The sequence below is a fragment of the Rhea americana genome, unplaced genomic scaffold, assembly GCF_003343005.1.
Source record: "Rhea americana isolate MKP2758 unplaced genomic scaffold, rheAme1 scaffold_20, whole genome shotgun sequence".
NCBI classification, from domain to species: Eukaryota; Metazoa; Chordata; class Aves; order Rheiformes; family Rheidae; genus Rhea; species Rhea americana.
This window is the reverse complement of record NW_028186150.1, coordinates 3331752-3345603: the sequence shown is the minus strand read 5'-3', so window position 1 is coordinate 3345603 and position 13852 is coordinate 3331752. Positions and strand designations below refer to the sequence as shown.

General features: G+C 40.6%; 1 protein-coding gene across 1 annotated transcript in view; it reads left to right on the top strand.

Moving 5' to 3' along the window:
• Positions 1-13852, top strand: part of VSTM2B (V-set and transmembrane domain containing 2B) — a 250297-nt gene that overhangs the window by 31807 nt on the left and 204638 nt on the right. Inside the window, exon 2 of the mRNA XM_085303799.1 lies at positions 8584-8785. The gene's annotated coding sequence lies outside the window, so the exon portion shown is untranslated. The remainder of the gene's footprint in view (positions 1-8583; positions 8786-13852) is intronic.

Sequence of the window (13852 nt, the reverse complement as noted above, 5' to 3'; positions counted from 1 at the left end):
TTTTTTTTTTGGTAGTGGCTTTCACTCACTTTTAAGGTGTCTAGCTGGAGTATAAATGCAGCTATTGAGTTTGTGCCCTCTGTGACTCTTTGCAGATAGTATTACCCATCAGGCCTGAAGCATGGACCAACTAATGAGTGAAAGTGTTTGAAAACAGTTTGAAACTGTTTTCAGCCCTTTCACTATAGGCCATGATTTGATGTGTGTGGAAACACTCCTCCTATGGGGCTTCACTCACACCTATCTTAGCTCAGGTAGCAAGTAGCAGTACAAACGCAAATATCCTCCAGAGCCCAAGGTTATCTAACTGTGACTCGCACAGGGAACAGCTGAAGGTGATTGCAACTAGCACAGTTTTCTTCGTCAATATATTTTCTTCATCAGTGTTTTAGGTGCTAGTTTTTTCTGCGTATGTGTTCCATCAACGTATTTCATATGTATTTGTCCACCTCTCCTTATGAGACCATTACGAAAAAAATCCCGCTAGAGGAAGGGCARGCGGGTTAAGTGGCTACTGCCTGCTGCCCTGGTGACTTCGTAACACACTTCCTGGTGCGCAGTCCCATGCCATGGCAGCGGTCAAGTCCGGTCATGTGCAGCATGTTTGTGTGCAGACTCTGCATGCAAGTTCTGCCTCACTCAGTTGCTTGTTATCACGTACCTCTGACTGGATTCCTGCTATTCTGCTCTTTAGAAGTCTGAGGCCAGCAGGAGTTAGTGATGAAGAGCCTACTTTGGAAGTTTGGGGACTTCTTTTTCAGAATTACAATCTGACAGATTGTGCAGGCAGGGGCTAAAAATAATTGTAGTTCTTAGCAACAAGATTACTACTAATAATTACAATAAGATTACTTAAAATTGGTAACTATATCAAAGCCCCTACTTGGATGTGTTTATTGAAATCAAAGAGAAAAAGTTTATACTGTTTCATTTCAAATCAGCAAGGAATCAATAGCTCTGAGTGATTTTGTTCTGCATTTTAATAGGAAGAGTAAGGAAAGTTTAATAAGAAATTCTTTACTAAGTTTGATTTAATTTTATTATAAAGGAAAAACAGATAAAATATGTTGTTTGGGGTTAGAAGAGGAGAAGAAATTAATTGTTCTTTGTGCACATAAGCTTTTAGTGGTTAGAAGCAGTGAGTGCAGACAATACATTTTATTCTTGTCACTTGGAAGCAAAAAGCAAACACTGAATTACTGAGATCTTTCATCAGCTCTGGTAGGGAAACTGAATATCATAGATGCAGCTGCTGCCTCACTCTGTTGTGATAAACTCAGTGTAGCATAAATGGAAAAAATCRGTATCCACATGAATGAGGTAGAAGTTGCTTCTTGGTTGTGCAGTCCATTTTAATGAATGCTGTACTTTCCATTTGCTCCCCTTTTGCACCAGACAATGGAATGCCCCTGGAGCACCTGCAAAGTAATAAATACTCTTCTTACCACAAATAACAGAGTTCACCTGTAGTCTGGAACATTTCTGTCAATAAATTCACAAAGATTTGCATGAAGAACATCACAAGTTAGGCAAATGGTGGTGGTGGTGGGGAGAATGAAGAAAAGAGGGTGGTTRGGGTTTAATAGAGGGAGATACTTGCTCTCAAAACTTAATGACCCAGAGCGCTGAAATATGAAAATTTCTATCAGAACAAGTGCAGGCATATATAACGCAGCTTTCTACATATTTATGCAGATTAATGTTCATAACCTTCATAGACAAATGAGCCATCTTTTCTTCAAATACAAAATAGTTAACCCTGTACTGTATCTAAGAGCTCAAACTTCTTCTTTTGGGGGGAAAGTTACACTATATTGATCTCCAAAACAAACTTCTTCAAGTGGGTATTTGGAAAGAAATCCATTTATTTATAAAATCGGTCTCTCCTATCAGATATAAATATGGGAATTACTTGAATGCATAAAATGGCTAAAAGATACAACTTGCCAATATTTTTTAGTAATAATATTAAATATTGATTATTTTACTGCATGATTGCCAAAATGAGTATTTTCATACTGGCACACACTTGTAGCAGCTACTAAATTACATTTATGCTGAAGCTTTTTTTACATATAGGGTTTCATATTTCAGCATTTGTCAATAGCAAATCGGTTCAGTCCTTGGCAGATTGCAGACACTGTGACTCTCAGTAAAAGAATAGAGGAGAAAAGAYTAGTAGATTTTTTAGAGCTAGAGTAAAATTTCAGACCCACATGCAGTATTTTACACTACTAGCTAGAACATGCAAGGGATTTGAAAACTGATATTTTCAATTAGTAAATGTAATAATCTARGGTGTTTAGTAGATGAAAAAATAAGACGACCAACTGGAATAATACTGAATATGGGCAGAGGCTCTGGCAGAGTTAACCTGAATGCACCTTCTTGCTGTGCTGGTGGAGGGCAGCAGTCGGAGACTGCAGATGCCCTGTGCACTGTCATCCTTTATGTAGTGCTGTTAAATGTCCACTAGGGCTAGRTGGAGACAAGCCAACTACCTTCACTTAAGATTTAGTTGTGTTTTAAAGTAGGCTTGCAGAAGTGTTTGGCTAGGACTAAATTCCACTTACAAACCTCTCTTTCTTTCCTTGTCATTAGGATAAAACCATATGGCAGCAGTTTGGAATATACCTGTGTGCTCTTACATACTTTATCACAGGAACACCTTGTACTCTTAGCTCCTTGTGCAATGTATCTTGGAGGTTTCTATGAGAATAAAACAAAAGCACTTTCACAAATGATGCAGAAATCGGGGGTGGTCCCAAGGGTTGTTAAGTGGTCAAACTAGGTTTAGATTCAGACCTGGATTAGGGGGGTCCTTGGGCTTGCAGAAGCTGTTTCTGTCATGCCTGCCAGACAAAGCTGATTTTGCCAGATAACCTCACAATAGGTTTTTTCTGTTATAATGTGAAATCTAAGAGAAGTGATAATTGTTACCAGAAAAGGCTATATTTCATTTTCTAAATGATGTAGAGTYCAAACTTCATAGAATGATCTAGGATGGAGAATTTAAGTCTACATGCATTCTCAGCTTCTGCAAATCAAAGATACTAGTTCAGGCTTCTAGTTTGTACTCATGGTGTTCAGGAATATAACCAGTCAAGTGCCAGCTTATAATAGTGCTTAGTGTTTACCTGCAGTGACACGAGTGCTTGATAGCTCTTGCTCCCTCTGGTGATTAGCAGCGCTGAGCTGTGAGTCTGCTACAGGGTTTGAGTAACAAGATCTGGATAATTGAGCTCAATTCTTGTGTTCAGTCCTTGCTGCCATCAAGTTCCTCCAGAAACAATGTTCTTTCCATATGCATTATGTGTGCTTAGAAATGTCTTCCGGTCATAAAGCTGACCTGGCTTACCAGTAGCACAGGTGTATCCAGCAGCTTTTGCCCAAGTTTATCATCTCATGCAGTGGATGAATGCCAGTGAAATGGTTAGAAAATTTCACTCCTTGTTGGCGTGGCCACTRCTGTTCCCTTGCTGGACCTGCGCACTCGTCCAGCTCCGGCTTTTTGGCTGTGACGTGCAAGGCGGATGGAGGAGGTTCAAGGGTTTCAGGCATCTGCTGTCCCCTGCCTGCTTTATGAATTTGTTACGCCATCTGAAACTGATTTTTGCCCCTGTCATTGCCTCATATCACAGTGCACAAGAGGTTAAGGCACTGAATAATTCTTCCTTGTCCCAGTGCAGATGGCGTGTAATTCTGTGGACCTGTTCCCTGCTTACAGTTAATCATGCCAATGTAACATGGAGGAAATCCAGAGAGAGAGAGAGAGATTGATAGCATAAAGAATTAAATCTAAGGTCTTTCAGGATTAGGAGTTTCACTGACCATAATTATGTCTCAGATTTCAGCAGATAACTGTCTTGGCAGAATGATTGTTCTCATGGCTTGCTATGAATCCAAAATATTTCAGGGCTGTGAAGCATTTGCATGGTCATAATTAGAAGGGTTGACAGCAATTCTTTCTTAGTAATATCCTCTCCCTTTTATTAATGATTCACAAGCAATTCTTTTCCTTGTCAAATGCTGATTTTTCTTGGAAGTGTTTTCTTGATTGCAGTTATTATCTGAAGAAAATATTAGAGGAAATAATTCTGTGTATTCTATGTGTAGTTCTGTATTAGTCTTTAGATAAGTACTTGTAAAGCTTGTTGCACAAACAAAGATTTTGAAGTAGCCAAGCGGTTAGCAGATGAACATAAAAATGCACTGCATTTCAAATCCTGTGCCTCCTCATAGTCTTGGCAGACCTAGTAAACAGAGTAAATTGAAATTCTGAGCAATTACTTATGAACTGCCTTTGATGGTAAGCTGGATTTAAATAGTGCCTGAACGAGATTTATGTTTGGATGAAGGCTGGCTGAGCGAGGGAGCTGACGGAATGCTAGTAGCAGCTCGACTAAATGGCAGTGAGGGTTTGCAGTCTCCTGAGTGGAGAAAACCTGCCAGAGACCGGCAACCTATGAGTGGCCTCATTCAGTGCTCAAGGGGTGGCTGCAGAATGTGTCCTTTTTCCTCCATTTGGTATTGCTTCTAAGACCTTTGAGTGTGGGATGTAGAGGTTGCTGCAGTGTTCCAGGTCAGGGGGCTGAACTGCTGCAGTATGCTCCACAGGGGACTGTGCCTACAGCCAAAACCACAGGAGAAGTCAGCTAGGGCAGCCGTGATAACCTTTTTATTAGGCAGCAGGTCTTGCAAGAAATCTGCTTTATGCCTGCTTCGTGACTTGAATTTCTATTTCCTCCYGTTATTTCCCAGGCACAACATAAAGTGTTTGGTTTTGATTAATTTTTTAATTGCTATGGATTTTGGTCCTAGTTACTTTTTTTTCTTTTTTGAGAGGCCTTTTMTTCACTATATACGACAGTGGGTATGACATGATTGATTAGGCGTGCTCTTGACTTACATTGGTGTTCCTATTAGAGAGGGCAGATGGTTAGTTTTTTTCAGTGAAAGAATGCTGATGTGTCTTCATGCTGATGGGACAACCAAGTCTGGTAGCAGGTAGATTATATTTGTTAGCTTTGGAGTTGGTTTGCAAGGCTATTTTTTTGAGGCAATCGATACAAGATGCATCTGGGGAAGAAGTGGATCAGAAGGGAGGTTTTTGTCCTTGATTTTGTTTGGGGATTTTCTGAGGGCTGCTTTGAATCGTGTTTGAGGTTGGTGTAATAGAATGGTGTAATGGGCAATAAACAATAGACAGTAGGGGTGAAAGTAGCTCTTGAAGTGTAATAGAAAAGAAGTCTTTATTTTCCTGAAGCTTTTTGAACAGTTTGTTTAACTAATTAAAGAGAAGACTCCCATGCCACCACTTGGCTTTTGCCTCTCTGTTTTCCTTCTGAGAGCCATTGCAAGTGCTTTCTTGCAAGTAACTTTCTGCCTCATACTTCTGCAGCAAGCACTGTAGTACACCAGTATTTGCTGCTTGCACTGGCCTGGGAGAAACCCAGAGGTGCAGCTGACTGCAAAGGTGCAGCTGACTGCAAAGTTTTCTGTATTAAGTTGTGGGATTTGAAGTTCTGCTCAGTGAAATTGCTGGTTTGGGGCTGGATCAAACTGAATGCCCCTTTCCCAAATTTCACATGTGAGGTGCAAGGAAGACTACAAACCTCCACTGCAGCTGCTCATGAGAGCGCTGYCCACACTTCCTACAGATATCTCCTCCAGAGGCACAGTTAGTCTGAGCAGGTGAGGTTGGAAGGTGGTATAGATGGTCAAGTGCTCTCCTTCTGGTCTGGAATAKTGGGGTCCCATATGCTTCTAGGTGTCTTCAGTCCTCCACAATGTGTGTGGGCCTTCAAAAGTCAATGTAAAATGGCTTTATCCTCTGTAATCCCCTTTGGCTATACAAAGATGTGTCACAAAGCCACAGGTGAAATCTTGCCTGGCATTGATATCAAATGGTTTTCTGGGATAGCAACAGTTTTTGCTTTATTGCTGTCTGCAAGAGCACAAACCACGTGCCTGCCAGCTGTACCAGCCCTCTGAGCCTGCCTCACTGGGCTGCGTGCTGTGCGGTCAATACCACAGCTACCCAGCGCAGCAGCTGGCGTTGCTAAGCGGAGTGAGCTCCGTAGGCTCCTGAGAACAGGAGAAGAAAGCACCTGGACTTTGCTTTTCCCTGCTGGGCTGTCCCCTGCAGCTTGCATGCTGCGCTGTGTCTGTTCCCTGCACTCCAAATGCTATCTGTACCTCAGGAAATGCGAAGTTTCCTAAGGATGTTTGCAGGGATGTTATTTATTAYCTTCCTCCCCAGCTAGTTAAACAAATATATGATACTTTTACTTACAGTGCAGATGTTTTCAGGAGAAAACTGCCAATTCTTCCAAAATCTTTCGTGATGTAACTGCTTTCTCTAATGCACATACACACATTTCTTACACTAATAAAAAGGGCTTTTCAGACATACATCTCTGKAACAACAGTCACATCCAGTTGCTAATTAGGTAAGTGACAGATGGTTGTTCCCTTCTCATCTTCTATAAAACGCACATCTCATTGCTTTTTCCTTTGCATATACCCATTCTTGGAATTCATACAGAGCAGGAATTCTAACACAGAAGCACAAACAGTTTCCTGTGCTGATCTGTGTGCTTCGTGCTCTCACTGGTGTGTCAGACTCATTCTGTGCAAGAAGACAGAATGACACTTTTAATTACAACCTGCAGGAAGGGCCACAAACTTAGCTCTCGTGCWTTCCTGCCGACGTTGAAGGTTAGTGGTCTAGTGTGGCCCTGCAGAGATACCTCAGTGCTTGGAACCAAAACGTTCCTACCTCTACTACTGTCATGCAAGACAGAGTTTTGTTAGAGCTAGTGGRCCTGGACCCAGGGGAGATGGCAAGGCAGAGGCAGAGGCAAAGTCTAGGTGAAATTGTCAGTCCATCCTCTTAAATGTCAACAGGGTGTGCGAGGGGAAGAAAACATACAGTACTTGCAGTCATCCCAGACATGAACAGTACTCCTTGGAGTCTAGATTCTTCCTGAGCTGCATCTCAGGCTCTTGGCCTTTCAATAGGAAAGAGGTTTACACAAGGGAGCAAAGGTTCATGAATACAGGGTTGATTGATACAAACTGTTGTGCATACTCTTATCTGTTTTGCGTATTCTTTGCTTATTTGGCTGCTTGCATATTTAGTAGCACAATCTGCCTATGCAGTTGGAGTAATTTTTTTGCATAAATGGATGAAAAGTGGAATGGATGTTTTTTCTACATGCATCTGTGTGCCAAAAGCATTTAGAGGCTGACTCTTAGCAAGGCATCATTGCACCCAGATTTAACTCCCTATTGAGATGAATAGGGTAATTCACATATCTAAGATACTAAAGCAGTAGCTCAGCCAGGAGCAACAGCTCTTGTGTTCAGAAAGTTTATTCTAGCAGGTATCAAGATTGAAAATTAACTGCTCTGTTTTTTAAAGACAAAGTATTATTGTTCAGAATTGGCCTTGGTGAAGAAAGGAAAAAGTGTATCAAATGAGTATAGTCTAATGACTCTCCTTTGGCTCTCTTCCATATCCAAAGTTAAGCTAGGAAGCAAAACAATATGATGAAATTGCTTCTTATTTCTATTTGCTGCGGCAAAATTTTAAGCAGTGTATTTTTTATTGTTCATTATTAGGATTAAATAATTCTGGTGTTTTCCAGCTTCCCTGCCACATCATTATAGGCAAATGACTCAACAAAAGTCAGTATATATAAGTGCYGTCATAGGCACTCTGTTGTCTTGACCATAGATTTTTGTACAGTGGAAGGCTTAAGCTATTTATTTACACCCACACTCAGAAAGTCAGGTGTAATGATAGCCAACAGCTCCATTAGCATTCTTTAGCTAGAGCAATCTTTATCTTTGCGACAGCAGCACAGCCRTGCCCTCCGGGAGATGCAGCCACAGCCCTTGGCTCCTTCGCGCTGGCCTCTCCGAGGGATGCTGCTGCCGTATGTGCGTAGCGGTGCTGTGTGCACTGTTTCGCCATTGGCAGGCRGAAGCTGGATTCTGGCGTGCCTGCAGAGCAGGGGAAGGACCCTAGTTGGTGGTGGTTTGGCATCTCCTCTTTGTAGATGCAGGTGATTTTGGAGGGATTAAGCCAAGAGGGAGAATCATACCTGCTGCTRGGTTTGTTTATTCTTTGCTGTAGTTGTTTCCATCTGCCATCATAAACTTCTTTCTCTGTGAAAGCATGTGGCTTGTTAGCAGATATAGGTAAATTTAGCAGTTGGCTTYGAGAATTTAGCTCTTTTTCTACTTTTTTAATACTTTGGGGGATCTCATAGCAAATTAACAGGTGGTGAAGGGAGGAAAGGCAGGGCAAGTTTTCACTGGGCTAAAACGTACTGTGTTGTATATCTTTTCGCTCCATTAATGATGAACTCCTTCGATGTCAGGTGGGTCAGACTGCCTGGCTACCTGGGGAAGTGCCTACCACCTCATGGGCATTTTCCCTGTGGGCATCAGTAATCCCTGTAGTTACAGTCATGCTCACTGTGGTCATTTGACTGAAACCTTGCTGTATGGGAGTTGGGSTTTTCTTTCACTTATACTCATCGGRTGTTTTTTTTCTTTTCCATTCTATTGTAGCCATCAGATTGGAAGTGTTTTTCTCTGTGGTTTTCCACATGGAGAGCAACTGTCGCACTTATTTTGAGGCTGACTTGGATGCAGATGAAGCAGCATGAGGGAGTACTGATCAGAGCCAATTACAACTCGACTGACCAGCTTTGGCCATCAGACTGGTCTGGCAACTTCAAATACCTAGCAGAACTCGCTCTGTCCTCACAAGGTAGGATTTTTGCTTAAGTGCACATACTTGAATTGTAAGCCCACTCTTTTATGGATCTGCATCTCYTGTGATAAATTGGATGTAATTAACMGCAGGGGATTGCCTAGATAATTCTTTTACTACAACCAAATTATACTGTGTCAAATTTTCTGCTTTAGGGAATGTTTAAGTCTTCTATGTAGTAGGCCAAAGAAAGTTGGCACATCCTRTGCTTAGATATAAATATGTGCAGATTATGCAGATTCGTGCAGATTCATGCAGATTCAATACTTGTTGTATTGTGTTTAAACTTATGGCTCATTTATCCCATGATAAGTTACTCCAGTGTGACTGTATTTTCTCACCTTGATTCCAAACGTGTGGTCCTACAGAACAGCAATATTTCACACTTACCTAATACCAAGTTTTACTTTGACTGTAACCCAATACATAAGGGGCTTTTCAGTGTGGCTAATTCTGGAATGAAATACAAGAACCAGCTAGAAATACAGTTAGGTTACATTGTCCTGTGAAACAGGATGCTGAGTGCTGTCCAGTGAGGGAGCAGTGGAGAGGATGTCTGGCAATCAAAACATAATTAACCAGAACAAAATTTGGTCCTGGTATGATAACACTACATGCCAAGTACTGCAGAAGGAGTAACGCCCATGCTCTGTTTCTCATCCAAAGGTTATCAGTTCTGTGTGCTGCTGAAGAGTGTTCTGCTACTGGAAACACTTAATTTAGACAGAGCTCTTACAAACACAAAAGCTGGAGAATGTGCCTGGTATAGCTAGTATGCTCCACTTGATGATTAAAATAAGTTCAAATGTGTTCACCCTTATGTCTCACAGGGGCAAAAATGAAATCGTGAAACCGCCAGTATCTGAGCAGTGTGCTTCTGATGCAAACTGTTCTTCCAAGGTCTTCCAAAAGTGCAAACTTTACCACATGCTGCTGACTTGCCATATCTAACAGGATTGTAGCACACAATAAATTGGCTGTAACTTAAGGTGGCATTTAGTTCTTATATTTTATTACATTTATATTATAATTCATGACATCAAGAAACTCATTGGGAACCCCAAGCTGATGTTTTTGAAGATCTACGATGAGATTCTGTTTTATTTGTGTACTGAAGTGCATTTACAATAACAAGTTCAGCATTGAGAGCCCCTTCTATTACCGAGTGTTGGCACAATGGCTTAGGCTAAAGCTCGAGCATCTGAAATGCCAAGACCTAATGAAAGCTTGTAGTGTAATGATGATTGGCAGAATAAATCACTCCAATTCTGCAGAAAGAATCAAATTCTAGCATCACTCAAAGTAATGGTGAAGATTTTGACAGTAGTTTGCGTTCCAAATCACCACTTGTACATTCTTGTGCAAATGAACATTTTCTTATTTAGTCACAAGAAAAAAAAAAGTAGGAGTGTTAAGAAACTAAGCTGAATTAAGTTGAATTGTAGAAATTTTAAGTTTTATTTAAAATATGTACATAAAGCGTATGCCTGTGTGAGTCTGTAAAGATGTGTATGTATATCTATGTGCACACATGCTGATAAATTTTTTCAGTCTTTCTTAAGAATAACCAATTTCTCTTTTTTTTTCCCTTGATGAGATTGATTATATAGGTAACACACTCCAAGACTTTTCTAGACTGATAGTCTGCTCTAGAAGGTGCTTTTTGTAAGGCTGTATCTCAAAAGGTYACCACCCCGGTATACGGGAGAAAAATAATACAGAACGATTGCAAAGTCAGAGAGAAATAGTTTTCTGCCTTCGTATATGTCTCTAAAAATATACTGCAGCAAGGAAATCCATTTACAGTTTTTCTTTTACATAACAGTTGCAATGCCCTTAAAAGCCCTCAATTGTTTCGATATTCTCTTCTCCAGTGGTACTACCGTACAGCTGCAATGAAAAGCCTGTTTATTGAGAACAGGTACTGTTCTGTGAAGTGCTTCTCAGCAAGCGTTACAGGTCAAGAGCCTGTGTTTTGACAGCTTTGGAAGTGTTCTTAAGTAATAACGTGGAGGTTCCCACTTCTTTTGTTACAAGAGTTCTTTACCTAAGAGCAGGTACATTTTACAATGTTGTCTTTTATCAGTCCTATTGTAAACATAGTTAGGAAGGCAAAAAGCAAATGAGAGTGGTTGGCCTAATCATTGCCATAGGCTTGCTTCTGCCTAGGCTTGCTCCTGTCTTGGGTGGCTGTTTCCACCTGTGCAAAACTTCCTCAGTGCTGTAGAGGGAAAAATTCTGGTTGACACTGCCTATACCCTCTGCAGAGGTATAATTGGATATTGGGCTGTTTTCCTGTGTATTTGCTCAGTTCCCAGTGCTCCTTCACCTTTGATTCCTCTTTCTCTTCTACCTACATATCCAACTATGCAGTTTTTTGCTTAAACCAAGCATCTCACTTCCTCTGCTGTGATTAGGAGGACTTACCTATGTTCAATTCTGACATTTTTCTTGTCAAAATCTTGCCCTTTTTGGTCAGTTCTGTAAATACAGTCCCCACTGTTTAGCTGGATTGAGGAACTCTATAAGTCTTCTCCATTATTATTCTGCTTCCTCCATACATCAAAGAAAAGCTTGTTTAATATCCTCTGCATCTTGATCTGTGTCCTCCTAACACCTGTGCTCATGCAGCTTATCAGACGCCCTTGTCTCCTCCATCCTGCTAATGTTGCTACCTTCATCASCTGTTTGCTTCTTTCTAAGCATCTTCAGGTGTTGTTCTCTCCACTGACGTTTTATTGGATCACTTCCCCCAAGTGGAACCATAAAAGCTATGAAATTGGTAACTGGTGACTTACTTTGCTTAGACCAAGCATCTCACTTYCTTTCCTGTAGTTAGAAGGACTTACCTGTGTTCAGTTCTGACCTTTTTAGTTCAGTTCTGACATTTTTATTCAATTCTGACATGAAATGATCAGTCACTGGTAATTTTATCTATACCGTTGTAGTAACTTCAAACCAATATATCCTTGTCATTATAGCTGTAGTAACTTCAAACCAATATATCCTTGTCATTATGGTCCTCAGCCTTCACTTGATATTTTCTCAGTTTGTATTGGTTTTAGGATTGGGGAGAAGACATCACTCTGCACTGTTCTAGTGCAGCACTTAGCACAAGGAGCCAGTGCCCTGCCAGGAGGAACAGTGGTTTTCCCCCCATCCTTCACTGCAATACTAAAGCAACAGCCAAACTKGTAAAGAAAATCTTGACTGTCTTAATCCAGCTGTTCAACAATACATAGATATTTTTTCCTTAATTTGTCCATATAGCTTTAAAAGTTTGGAAATACATAGTTAAGAGCTTAAAACAATGTTACATAAAAATATGTCTATACATTAAATTAATTTCAGTTTTGACATAGAAAAGAATAAAATATATTCACTATATTCCTAATATCAGCTGCTGCACAGAATAAATATATTTAAAGGTTAATACTTTCTCTAATGATTACTGACACCAGTGCTATTCCRCATGTTGCATTTAGTGGAAAACCTCTGAAGTTTCTTTTCTTTTTGAGAGAGGAATAAATTTAGGATGTGCGCTCACTCTCTCTCCTGGTATCTAAGTATAGCATTTTTGCTAAACTCTGTCAATAGGGGATCTGCTGTGTGAGGAACAGCAATGAACAATTTACCTCAGWTTTTCTTTTGCAGTAGATCTGTTAAATGAATATAGCATAGTATAGTTGCTTTACTATCCCATTTTTAAAGAACAGATGAAAGAATAAAACTTGATTGGATGTGTTATCACAAGCACTGTATCCCAACCCGTCCGTGTGTAATTCACAGGGCTACATAATAACGAAAAGTTTGCAGTCATAGTGCAAGAGCCTTTTCAAAGGTGTGATGCAGGGATGGCAAAGCAATACTCAGTTTTCCGCTTGTCCCTTAGAATGGCCTGTGGATCCATGCTCTGGAGTCAGAAACAGAAAATTTCTGTTTAGAGCTTTGTCATTAACCAAGTGTGCTTCGTCTTTAGCCATATGGTTGGTAATGAGAATAACAGATGAAGTACAATAAATGTGTTCCTATTGAAATGGACCAGTTTGTAGCTCTTGTGCAGGTAAAATTACTCCCGTAGTTCAGCACTTAAGTAAACAATCTCTTAATTATGTTTGGGCTAACACTGTCAGCAGTCTCACTTTGATAGCTATGCAGAGTTTTGTAGGTTATTCCAGTTAGTTAGGAAAAAAATTATGGTGAAGTTGGTCATCACTAGTAACATCTGTGAATTTATAATGCCCAAGAGAAGGAATTACACACAATTTCACAATACTGAAAGACACAAATGGGAAAAATATGAAAGGAAAAAATAGAAATGAGAAGAATTTCAGAAAATGMAGCCTTTGAGGGAAGCTTGAGGAAATTACATTCTTTTGAGCTAGAAATATGAAGGCCAAAGCAGACCAAKCAAAGGAGCTGCGACAATGTCTTAAGCCAACAACAGTGAAAGTATATTATGTCATTGAAAGTGAACCTAATTAATATCTACATGATAGCATACATCTGTGGCTTGGGTGTGCTTARTCGTCTCTTTTGTTATCCATACAGAGACCTTTTTTTTACGCAAAAGAATTCTGTTTAACTAGACTGTGAGAAGTGGGTAGTTTGGGAGTTGACCGTAGCCATGCAGCTCTCCATGCAGATTAGCAGTCTTTTAACATTTTTAAACAGTAAAAGAGATTTAAACTGGAAGGTTCTTTGGCAGCAGATATAAAATGAGGGTAGAAGTTCAGTCAGGCTCTTCAAAAGCAGAAGAGGGTATCCTGCTTGGCAGCCTTTACATAAGGTGCAAGAGTAAAGAGGAGGCTAACGGAGACCCCGGGAGCCAAAGTAACCTCTGACGAGATCATAGAATCATAGAATCAGTAAGGTTGGCAGGGACTTCTGGAGATCATCTAGTCCAGCCTCCCTGCTCAGCAGGGTCACCTACAGCATGGTAGACAGGGTTGCATCCAGGCAGGCCTTGAAGATCTCCAGAGAAGGAGACTCCACCACCTCTCTGGGCAACCTGGTCCAGTGCTCAGTCACTCTCACAGGGAAGAAATTCCCCCTCGCGTTCAG